This window comes from Macrobrachium rosenbergii, chromosome 21 (genome assembly GCF_040412425.1).
Source record: "Macrobrachium rosenbergii isolate ZJJX-2024 chromosome 21, ASM4041242v1, whole genome shotgun sequence".
Classification (NCBI taxonomy): Eukaryota; Metazoa; Arthropoda; class Malacostraca; order Decapoda; family Palaemonidae; genus Macrobrachium; species Macrobrachium rosenbergii.
In genome coordinates, this window is record NC_089761.1 from 45,934,766 (window position 1) to 45,946,772 (window position 12,007).

At 34.6% G+C, this 12,007-nt stretch overlaps 1 protein-coding gene across 7 annotated transcripts in view; it reads right to left on the reverse strand.

Moving 5' to 3' along the window:
- The window catches only part of Epac (Exchange protein directly activated by cAMP), a 659,154-nt gene that overhangs the window by 328,726 nt on the left and 318,421 nt on the right, over positions 1 to 12,007 (reverse strand). The window lies entirely within an intron of this gene.

Genomic DNA, 12,007 nt, shown 5'->3' on the forward strand with positions numbered 1-12,007 from the left:
TTTTCATGAATATCTTGGAACTTTGCCGTAAAACACGAAGATATTTTCCTTAAGAAAAAGATTCGAAAGTTATATTTTCTTTCTGGAACTGCCGGATGTGAGAGAGTTATCTTCACGATGTCTCTCGACCAACAGATTTTCTTAGAGAAAGAAAAAACTGATTGTTGCATTCTACTGCAATTGACCGGATACGCAGATATAGTCTGCATTAATATATATATATATATATATATATATATATATATATATATATATATATATATATATATATATATATATATATATATATATATATATATATATATAACTAGAAAATCTGTCAGAAATGTTACGCATTTTTCCATTTACTTTCATATCCATAATTCATACAGAAATGTTATTGGCATCCTAAGATATGTTATCTTTCCAAACAAATGAGAATTCAATAATAAAACCGCAGAGCAACATAATTTTTCATCTACGTTGCACATGAAAATGCAACCGACTGATTGGAAAAGTGAAAGGTATAAAAGGGAGGCTGGACCGCGATCGATAAACAAATGTCAGATGGACAAACCATTTTTTGTTTTATTTTCGGCCACGGCCGAATCGAGAATTCTGAGGGTTTCAACTCATACGCACTTTTTAAAACAAAGGGAGGTAATGAGGGATTTAAGAAATTCACAACAGCTGTCGAATTGTAAAATATTACTGAATATACACATTTTTGCCTCTTAAACATCAAAAATCCAAAATTTATCTACAAAATTATATATATATATATATATATATATGTGTGTGTGTATGTGTGTGTCTAAATATTGAATATATATGTATATGTATGTATAAACTATATAATATATATATATATATATATATATATATATATATATATATATATATATATATATATATATATATATATATATTATATATATATATATATAGATAGATATATAGACAGATATTAAGTCTTTCCTCTAACATGGAATGACTACAAATAAAATGAACACAAAGGTCACCGACACATTCATGTAACAACTGTTATATCACGGATAAGCCACCTGGGGAGATCAGTCAATTAAAACTAAAATGCAACCACTGAGTTACTGCGCAACTCCTGCCATAAAAAACATCAGTGGCTTGGGATTTAAAGCCACAATATCCCATGGCAGAGGAGTGCCTAGCTAAGTGCTGTGAACCCCTTGGGGAGGAAATATCCTCAACTGGCAGATGGGCGTCGCTTATCCTACTTACTGAGGACTGCAGCTACAGTGGAAGCAAGCAGTATGTATATATATATATATATATATATATATATATATATATATATATATATATATATATATATATATATATACATATATACATACATATACACACACATATATATATATATATATATATATATATATATATATATATATATATATATATATATATATATATATATATATATATATATATATATATAAATATAATATATATATATATATGTATACTATAATAAGAGGAATAACAAGTTTGGTTTCGTATGAACGATATGGAAAAAGTCAATTTCATATAATGAAAACCACATCGATTATAAGACCATCAAGTTTTTTTGCTATCATAAAATAAAGCATAAATAATTTTCGCAATCAAATTACCTCGTTCAGGCAAAGCAAAGCTTAATGCAACCTGTAATACACCAGTTCGTGGAAAACAAGCCGTATTTTGACATGTAATCAGATACTATCCATCAAAGGGGATTTATAATCTTTTCAAGCTTCCACCCAAATAAAAAAAAAGTTTGTTAAATCATATGGCTTTTCCTTCATCATTCTGGAATATGGGCTGTAACATCCCCATCGAAAAAGGAAAGTTATGAAATTCAGGTTGCTGTATGGAACATAGAAAACCCGGATTTTCTATCATAACAGTAGATTTACTCAGGAAACCACAGAAAAAAGAATTTGCGGGTTGGGTTAAGTAAGGAAAAAACATGTAAAATAAAACGTAAAATAAAAATAAGCAATTAAAATCAGATCGCTCAAATAACGCACAGAAATAAAATGCCTCTTTTTATAAAGAGTTAACCATTTGAATTATGTGATTTTTTTTTTAGACATTTTTAGCGGGGATGGAACGCCCAGATTACAGGTATGCATGTATGTATGTATGTATGAAAGTTGTAAACATGGTTAATACTGCTCTGAAATCACTCAAGTGTATGTATGCATGCATTCGCGCATGAGTGTTTATGTGGAATTAGTTCTAATATGAACATGTTTCATGCCGCAATATAAGCAGCTTTTTGCTTCGACTGTCTCCTTTTAGAACAGAATTTTGTCAAGAAATTTTACAATTCTTCGCCAATAACTTGAACATTATGAAAGTCTGCTCTGAAAAGATCACTGTCAGTTGCATCAAGAGTCTTTTATTATATAAATACGTTTATATTGCACAGAAAAATTTTCATGAATAATGCGCACACAAAGCAGGCTCTCCATTTTTTCAAAAGAGTTTCCAATTATTTTACCATTTTAGCCGAAGGAAGGGGGGAGGGGGTTCAGAGGAGAATTTGTGCATGAAGCTGATACAAAACTATAAGGAAAAATTTAAAGACTCCGCCTACACAACCTGTCGAAGTAACTGATGAAATCATTATCTTTTAATTGGATTCCTGAATCATAACTACTAATTTAGTGACTTATATAACACGAAAGAACTCATGTGAATTAGTAGTGACGAACGCAAACATTTATAACATTCGCAAAACTGAATCCTTCAAAAAGAAGTTTAAATCCATTGCTTCCAGGTCGTATATAAAGCAACAAAAAAATAAATAATATGCAAATAAATTATCAATAAGTAAACAGATGCTGAGAGAGAGAGAGAGAGAGAGAGAGAGAGAGAGAGAGAGAGAGAGAGAGAGAGAGAGAGAGAGAGAGCTATTCCGTCGTTGATAACAATAACATCCAGACATCGGGAATAAAGAAGCAATAAAGTTCCATCTTCGTTTGCATTTCATGAATATAATCATGAGAGGAAGTCTGCAATAAGGCGCGTCGGTGTTTCCACACGTGAGAATGTGGAAACACTCTCACATCCGCTGGAAAACTCTTTGAAATGTAAACACATTGTTTGATGAATTATTAGAAGAATGATTTAGTAAGTTAGACGTTAGATTTACCTTTGTCCCCCTCCTTTTTGGACATTAATTTATTGAATTCAGCTTTCTATCGCTTGGTAACTCACTTTAAAGGACTGTACGGTTTATTCTGCGAGCCGCTGAACTTCCAGTCTGATGGATTCCAGTCTAAAGATAGTATAAATTGGACTCCTAGGTCTTGTTAAGTTCCCTTGAGAACATAATCACTTCGCTAGGGCTTACACTAATGCACAAATGCAAAGTTCAGAAGTCGTTATTTTCACCTGGCGCTGTCAATAGGAAGCGGCTAATTATGCAAGTCATATTTAATGACCTCTTTGCTTATAATACCTACAGCGTGACCCATATTTACACACACACACACAGAAATAGAGAGAGAGAGAGAGAGAGAGAGAGAGAGAGAGAGAGAGAGAGAGAGAGAGAGAGAAATATATTTCTTCCTTTCCATATTCAACGTTTTGAAGCCCAGTCGTCAGGTCTGAGTAGGTCGAAAGATAATGCAGAGTTCAACAAACCTAAAATTATAAAATTGCTATTAACTTCAAAGAAGTACAAGAATGATTCCCGGAAGGTTAGAAAAGGTTGACTGTGCAAGTAAATATAGAGAATCACAGAAAGACAGAACATACTAAGGCTAAAAGAATAAGGGTGCTTTTTTCGAATAATAATAATAATAATAATAATAATAATAATAATAATAATAATAATAATAATAATAATAATAATAATAATAATAATAATAATAATAATACCTGCATTTTCAATTAAGGACAAGGTCAACGCTTAAAATTTTGGAACGATGTACAGTCAGTTTTCATAAATTTAGAGAAACATGTTGATGTTAAACTTATAGATATTACAGTAATGTCCCTATCTATCAATAAAACAGAACATTTACTGCAAAAGGTTAAGGTTGTAGGACTATAATTCACTTGGTTCAGCGTAATGTTACAACTCAGGATTCAGCTTTCGGCATGTAATTCGCGAAGGTGCCTAACAACAAAGTAAGGTCCCTGAATTACCAACCTCTTTGTCCCAAACACTAAATTCTTGGATTCTTTATAACTATCTGCACTTAAAAAATATACGTGAAATTTATGACTATTTGGAAGAATACAAGAAAAAACTGTCATAAAATGAGAGACGACTGGCCAAATAATATCCATAAATATATCTACTCGTAAACAGTCATGTACAGTATATACATACAAATGCAATCATATGAACACTCACGACGACAAAACGCATGTAAATGCGTATATAATACACCTTAGCGATCTCAGTGGTTCAATATATGATCATAAACGTTTCAAACAAATTGGAAAAATGTTCAATAAAATCCCACGAAGTCATTTCCTTCATATTAGCGCTGTGTAACTGAAGTAATTAAAGGCCGGAATATCACGAGCATTAAATACTAAATACCCCAGGATGACTTGCCTCGCTTCTCTTCAACAAATTCTAAAAAATTAAAATGAAAACAGTTTCCAACTAAAGGTCATTTCCGGAGACCTTCAAAAAATATCAACAAGACCCCGCATTATCATTATTTGTGTATTAAGGAAAAAAATTATACTTATGACAAAGAGCGTATTGTTTTTGTAAAATAATTAATGCCCGTGTGTTCTTTACAGAAGAAATATATCATAAATGTAATCTAACATAATGAAGCAATAAATACTTAAAAGCAGAAGTGCGTATATAGTAATCACGCCCTCATTCACCAAAACATATACAAATTGTACATTATATATATATATATATATATATATATATATATATATATATATATATATATATATATACATACATACATACAAACATACATACATACATACATATACATATTATATATACATACATACATATATATATATATGCATGTAAGTATACACACATATATATATATAATGCTGGTGCATAACAACACGTTTCCATGTCATTCTCAACACTCGAAAGATAAAATATGAATAAAACAATTTAATATACGTGCAACTTTTCTTTGAAAATGAGCCTGCATTTGTAAATGAGCACCTGCTTATTTATGCAAGTAGTAAGTAAAAAGAAACGCCGTCATTTGCAATCACATAAGTTTGACAAAAGCAAGGCCAAGCATTTAAATTGCTTAGGTTTGCTGTACCTTTCATCATCATAAATATAACTCTTAGTCATCTCTTCCAGATTTTTGCACTGTAATATCTCCAACGTGACTAGCATTAAATGCATGTCATCTCCACCTTTTCTTGAATGAACAGATAATGCATGGCCTCTGAGTAAGCTTGAATGAGCTGGGGCTTGGTTTTATAAGTAAACACAACTTCAGTTTACTGTTGACTGTTTTTAGTTTTCTGAAAAGAAAACTATTGCGCCGGCTTCGTCTATCCGTTCGCACTTTTTTTGTCCGCATTTTTTCTGTCCGCCCTTAGATCTTAAAAACTACTGAGGCTAGAAGGTTGCAAATTGGTATGTCGATCATCCACCCTCCAATCATCCAGCATACTAAACTGCAGCCTCTACCCTCAGTAGTTTCTATTTTATTTAAGAGTAACGATATAGGCCAGGCCACCACCAGGACTTGCTTAAAGTTTCATGGGCCGTGGCTCACACAGCATTATACCGAGACCACCGAAAGATTGAGATATTTTCGGTGGTCTTGATTATACGCTGTACATTAAACTCGAGCATTTTTTACTAGTTTCATTTCTTTATCAATATTCGTCTTCGCCGGAGGAACTCTACAGGACCCTTATTCTTTTTTTCCCGTAAACATACTTGCAACTAAATTTGACGAGCAACACTGGATATTCCTTATAACTTCTCAGATTCTCAATTTCATAACATTCGACACCATTGATAATTGTAAATTTTAATACTTATATCAAAGAGTAAACATTATATTGCCTTTCTTCAACCAGCTATAAACAAGCTTAAGGCAACAATACAGTCAGCAGTTAATTCAGTTCCCATGGCCTCAGAGAATATTAAAAAAAGAAAAGACTTCACATTATCAGCTGCAATTTACAATGCTCTACTTTCGACTGGCACAATTCAATCATTAACATCTGTATCCACGATCTGTATTTTCCGCTATTCTATTTCCACATTCAAAGACTTGCTACTTCTCGATTTCACCAATCTTGTCATCTGTCTCATACAGTTAATATATTTGACAATATCCGGAGTATATTCTTTCGTTGCAAAATTACTGGTCCAATCACCACCAACTATATCATCATCTTGGAACTTAATTCCTTCTGGACAGTAAAAGCAGGTCAGCATATTATATCAGTCACTATATCACAATAATTACCCCAACATAGCATAACTTCACCACAACTGTCATGGAAACCCCATCGCATTTCAGGACCACGCTGTAGTAGAATGATGCGGGCAGTCCCACCTGCTGCAAATTTCTTGAATAACACGCTTTTTTCTTCTTCACATAACTGTAGATGACGAATTCTGTTAATTAATGCACAGCCACATCGTTCTCCTCACAGTAAACATTACAAATCATATTTTTGGGGTTTCAGTTTTACAGTGACTTGTTACAGTTCTTTCTGACCTTCTGCCATGTTGTGTATCCTAATCGTTGCAACAGAAATTCACTTTTCTTTTCTGGGCGAATTTACTTGAACCCTGTGAAGACCTTACTAATAACGCGTTATTTACGTAATAACACGTTATTTTCTGTAAATTTACCTGCACTGGTTACCTCCTCTACATTAATCAACTTCCAGTGCGTCAATTTTCTTCAACCTTTAGGTCAACGGCCAAGAGAAAATTTGCTGGGTCACTAACTGCCTATTGAACGTCCAAAGTCATAAAAAAAATCTAGGGCTTAAACTCCAAAAGTGTTTAAGCCTTTCAGTTAGCTTGAAATGCTGAATTCTACGAATGAATGTGACCCTCAACGTCTGGGGTAGTATGACATTGCTTTTCTTTGGAATAAATAATACCTTATAAAGTTTCGGTTCGTATGAGTGCTTTTCTTTACAATAAGTAATACCCTATAAGGCTTTGGTTACAGGCCCTTTTGTCAGAATGGCCTTATTAAGTTTCCATTAGGTGTCAGGCTTACATGATAACACCTAACATGATTATTTTCTCTGAAAGTCTAAACACAGGACTGACATTCACTATATGCTTTGACTTTTGCCAGCTTGAAAACAACCCCCATTTTCTCATAAATCAATTTCTTTAAAACCTATGATCCTCCTGTCTATAAACAGATCAATTTCAAGTCTATATAAATCAGCTGTTTCTTTTAAAATATAGCCAAGGTAATTGACAGCAGACGTTACATAGCTTATCAGCCTATTTTTGTTTCAAATTTTTCTCCTACCAGGTTAACTGCTGTGGAAGTTACTAAAATCAACTTCACAGTTTCATGCCACAAGCACTTTTTCTGACCTCTTTCAACCATTGTGTACACTGAATAAATATATAAACAGAATTAAGTGAACTTTCTCTTAAATAATTCCATTCCATTTCGAGATGGGAAAACCCTTGAGCTTCTGTTTATGATTTTTCTAAACATAAAAAGCACGTTTATCTCACCCTAGGAACCTACTGCGTACAACAAATACACGAATATAAGGGCAAAGATATGCAGTCGCACATTCGGGTAAAACTTACATATTCATGTACAGAGGATACGGGTATGCAAGTAGCGATTATCTTTTTTCTTTCTTTCTTCGTCAGGGTAAAAGAGAAGACCAACTTGGCAACAACGTTAAATAAAGCGACTTCGAAAGAAGAAACTCAGATTGTTTTGCATGAATTATATTTCCCAAAAGATGAGCTTTTTTTAAGCATGTCTGATATAACAAATTTCACATGAATCGGAAATACATCAATTCTTCATCACGAAATAAACGCGCTGACTGCGAACCATTAAAGCGCTCAATAAGTCAAGAATTGCGCACGCACGAGCCCAAATAAACTTTAATGATTGACTAGGATAATAAGCTGACGCGTTAATTGCTCTGTTGATTAATAGTCTGTCTATTCATGAAGAATGGTATAATATTTTGGGGTACAAATGGACCGCTCACCCGATTTATGGTAGGATGTTCACGGGGGGGAGAAGGGTTGGCAGTGGAATGAACGTCAGAGAATGATGTGTGTGATGACAAGTATTTACTTGTTAGGCCGCTCCTGCGCGCGCGCAAACACAAACACACGCACATACATATGCATATACATACAGTACATACTGTATATATATGTGTATATATATATATATATATATATATATATATATATTATTTCCCTAATAGAAGTTGCACAGTGGTCATCCATTCAGTACTAGATCAAAGAGGAACTTCTATCTGAACACACATACACACACACAAATTGTTTCAAATAGAAGTTTTATATATCATCCATTCATACTAGATAAAGAGGAACTATATATATACATATATATATATATATATATTTTATATATATATATATATATATATATATATATATATATATATATATATATATATATATATATATATATATATATATATATACATAATAATAAACATTCTGTTACCCTAATGGCGACTGATCCAACTGAAAATAAAAAACACTACAGCACGCTTTCAACTATTGAATTAAGGCTAAACCTACTTCCGCAAAACTTGCATGGCACCAGCTGCTTCCTACAAAAAACAGAGGTAGCTCACAAACATTGCGCCAACCGCCTTCAAAGCACATAACGTTTAACTTTACCATATTATTATTATTATATTATTATTCAGAAGATGAAGCCTATTCATATGGAACAAGACCACCATAGGGGCCACTGACTTGAAATTCAAGCTTCCAAAAAATATGGTGTTCATTAGGAAGAAGTAAGAGGAGGTAAAGGGAAATACAGAAAGAAGAAATTTCATTTAATAAAAATGAAAAAAGATATTAATAAACTGATATATGTATAAAAATGTATTAAAATCCAAGGAGAACAGTATTAGGGTAGTAATGCAGTCTCGAGAATCACTGCCAGTGTCTTCCCAAATCCCTCCTAAAAGTCCTAAAAATACACACCTTCTCCGATTAACCTTTCCCTTTACTTTATCAGTTAAAACCTCATGATCAAATGGGATACCTTTACAGTAATGAAAAAATATGCCATGCATCATAGTACCTTCCACCCTAAATTTAAGGTTCATGGCTTTCAATAGCTATACATCACTTTCATAAAGGATATCATCTTAAGCCATCAACAAGTTAATATTCATTTCACAATCTTTTCCTTATCCAACAAACCTGCACCTGCTTCTGTTATGTCTTGGTTTCTCTCATCACCGTGTGCATAAAAATACATACCATGGGCACACATACAAACAAAACCACATGTGCATAAAAACACAGGCCATGAGCACACATACACACAAAACCACCTGTGCCATGGGCACACACACACAAAACCACCTGCGCCTAAAAATACAGGCCATGGGCACACATAAACGCAAAGCCACCTGCGAATAAAAATACAGGCCATGGGCACACATAAACGCAAAGCCACCTGCGAATAAAAATACAGGCCATGGGCAGACATACACACAAAACCACCTCTGTATAAAAATACAGGCGATGGGCACACATACACGCAAAGCCACCTGCCCTTAAAAATACTGGCCATGGACACACATACACACAAAACCACCTGCACATAAAAATACAAGCCATGGGCACACTTACACACAAAACCACCCTGTATAAAAACTACAGGCCATGGGCACACATACATGCAAAACCACCTGAACATAAAAATACAGGCCATGGGCACACATACACACAAAATCACCTATAAAAATACAGGCCAGTACACACAAAATCACCTGCGCATAAAAATACAGGCCACGGGCACACATACACACAAAACCATCTCTGTATAAAACTACAGGCCATGGGCACACATACACACAAAACCACCTGCGCATAAAAATACAGGCCACGGGGCACACATACACGAGAAACCACCTGTGCATAAAAATATAGGTCATGGGCACACATACACGGAAAACCACCTGCACATAAAAATACAGGCCATGGGCACATACACACAAAGCCACTTATGTATAAAAATACAGGCCATGGGCACACACTCACACGCAAAACCACTTGCACTTAAAAATCCAGGCCATGGGCACACATGCATGCAAAACCACCTGCACATAAAAATACAGGCCACGGGGCACACATACATTCAAAACCACCTGTGCATTAACATACAGGTCTTGGACACACATACACACAAAGCCACCTGCAACTAAAAATACAGGCCATGGGCACACATACACGCAAAACCACCTTCACATAAAAATACAGGCCATGGGCACACATACACGCAAAACCACCTTCACATAAAAATACAGGCCATGGGCACACATACACGCAAAACCACCTTCACATAAAAATACAGGCCATGGGCGCGCACACACGCAAAACCACCTGTGCATAAAAATACAGGAAATGGGCACAAATATACACAAAACCAAATTTGCATGAAAATACAGGCCATGGGCACACATACACGCAAAACCATCTGTGCATAAAAATACAGGGCATGGGCACACATACACAAAGCCAACTGTGCATGAAAATACAGGCCATGGGCACACATATACAGTACACAAAACCACCTGTGCATAAAAATACAGACCATGGGCGCACACACACACACAAAAAACCACCTGTGCATAAAAATGCAGGCCATGGGCACACACACACACAAAACCACCTGCACATAAAAATACAGGCCATGGGCACACATACACACAGGCATGGGCACACATACACAAAACCACCTGTGCATAAAAATACAGGCCATGGGTACACATACACGCAAAACCACCTGTGCATAAAAATACAGGCCATGGGTACACATACACGCAAAACCACCTGTGCATAAAAATACAGGCCATGGGTACACATACACGCGAAACCACCTGTGCATAAAAATAAAGGCCATGGGCAAATATATACACAAAACCACCTTTGCATGAAAATACAGGCCATGGGCACATATACACGCAAAACCACCTATGCATAAAATCACAGGCCATGGGCACTCACATACACAAAACCACCTGTGCATAAAAATACATGCCATGGGCGCACATACACGCAAAACCACCTGTGCATAAAAAGACAGGCCATGGGTACAAATACACACAAAACCAGTTATTCGAATGTGATACAGTTCTAGCTTTGAAGCATATCACTTCCACACCTCGTCATTAATTTTCAGTCAAATCTATAAAACGATTCAGATTCACATACGCCACACGCAACTTTTTTCCCTTTTTTTTCTCAAACTTAGTCCATAACTTTCTCCATAACACTTACGTAACAGTTAATCTATACGCCATCTACATTTTCTTAACACATACCGTTCTTTCCTTAACGATGCTTCTGATGTATGTTTTTCTTTCTCAGTCAAAATGATTCCATATACTTTCCCAGGTTTACTGCGTAATTTATCGTCACTGTGGTTCTTATATTTTCCTTATAATATTTTTATACATCATAGATACATGCATACATACACACACACACACACACACACACACACACACACACACACATATATATATATATATATATATATATATATATATATATATATATATATATATATATATATATATATATATATATATATATATATATATATATATATGCTTAAAATTTCCACAGCACGTGATATAGCACATATGCAGATGTACCACGGGGAAAAAATGAAACGTTGGGTATAAAATTTTTTATACCTAGTTTTTCATTCCCTGAGGAATATCTACACATACATACACACACACACAAACATTGATATTACTGAAGTATGTGAGCAAATGATGCGCAATATAAGGCTAC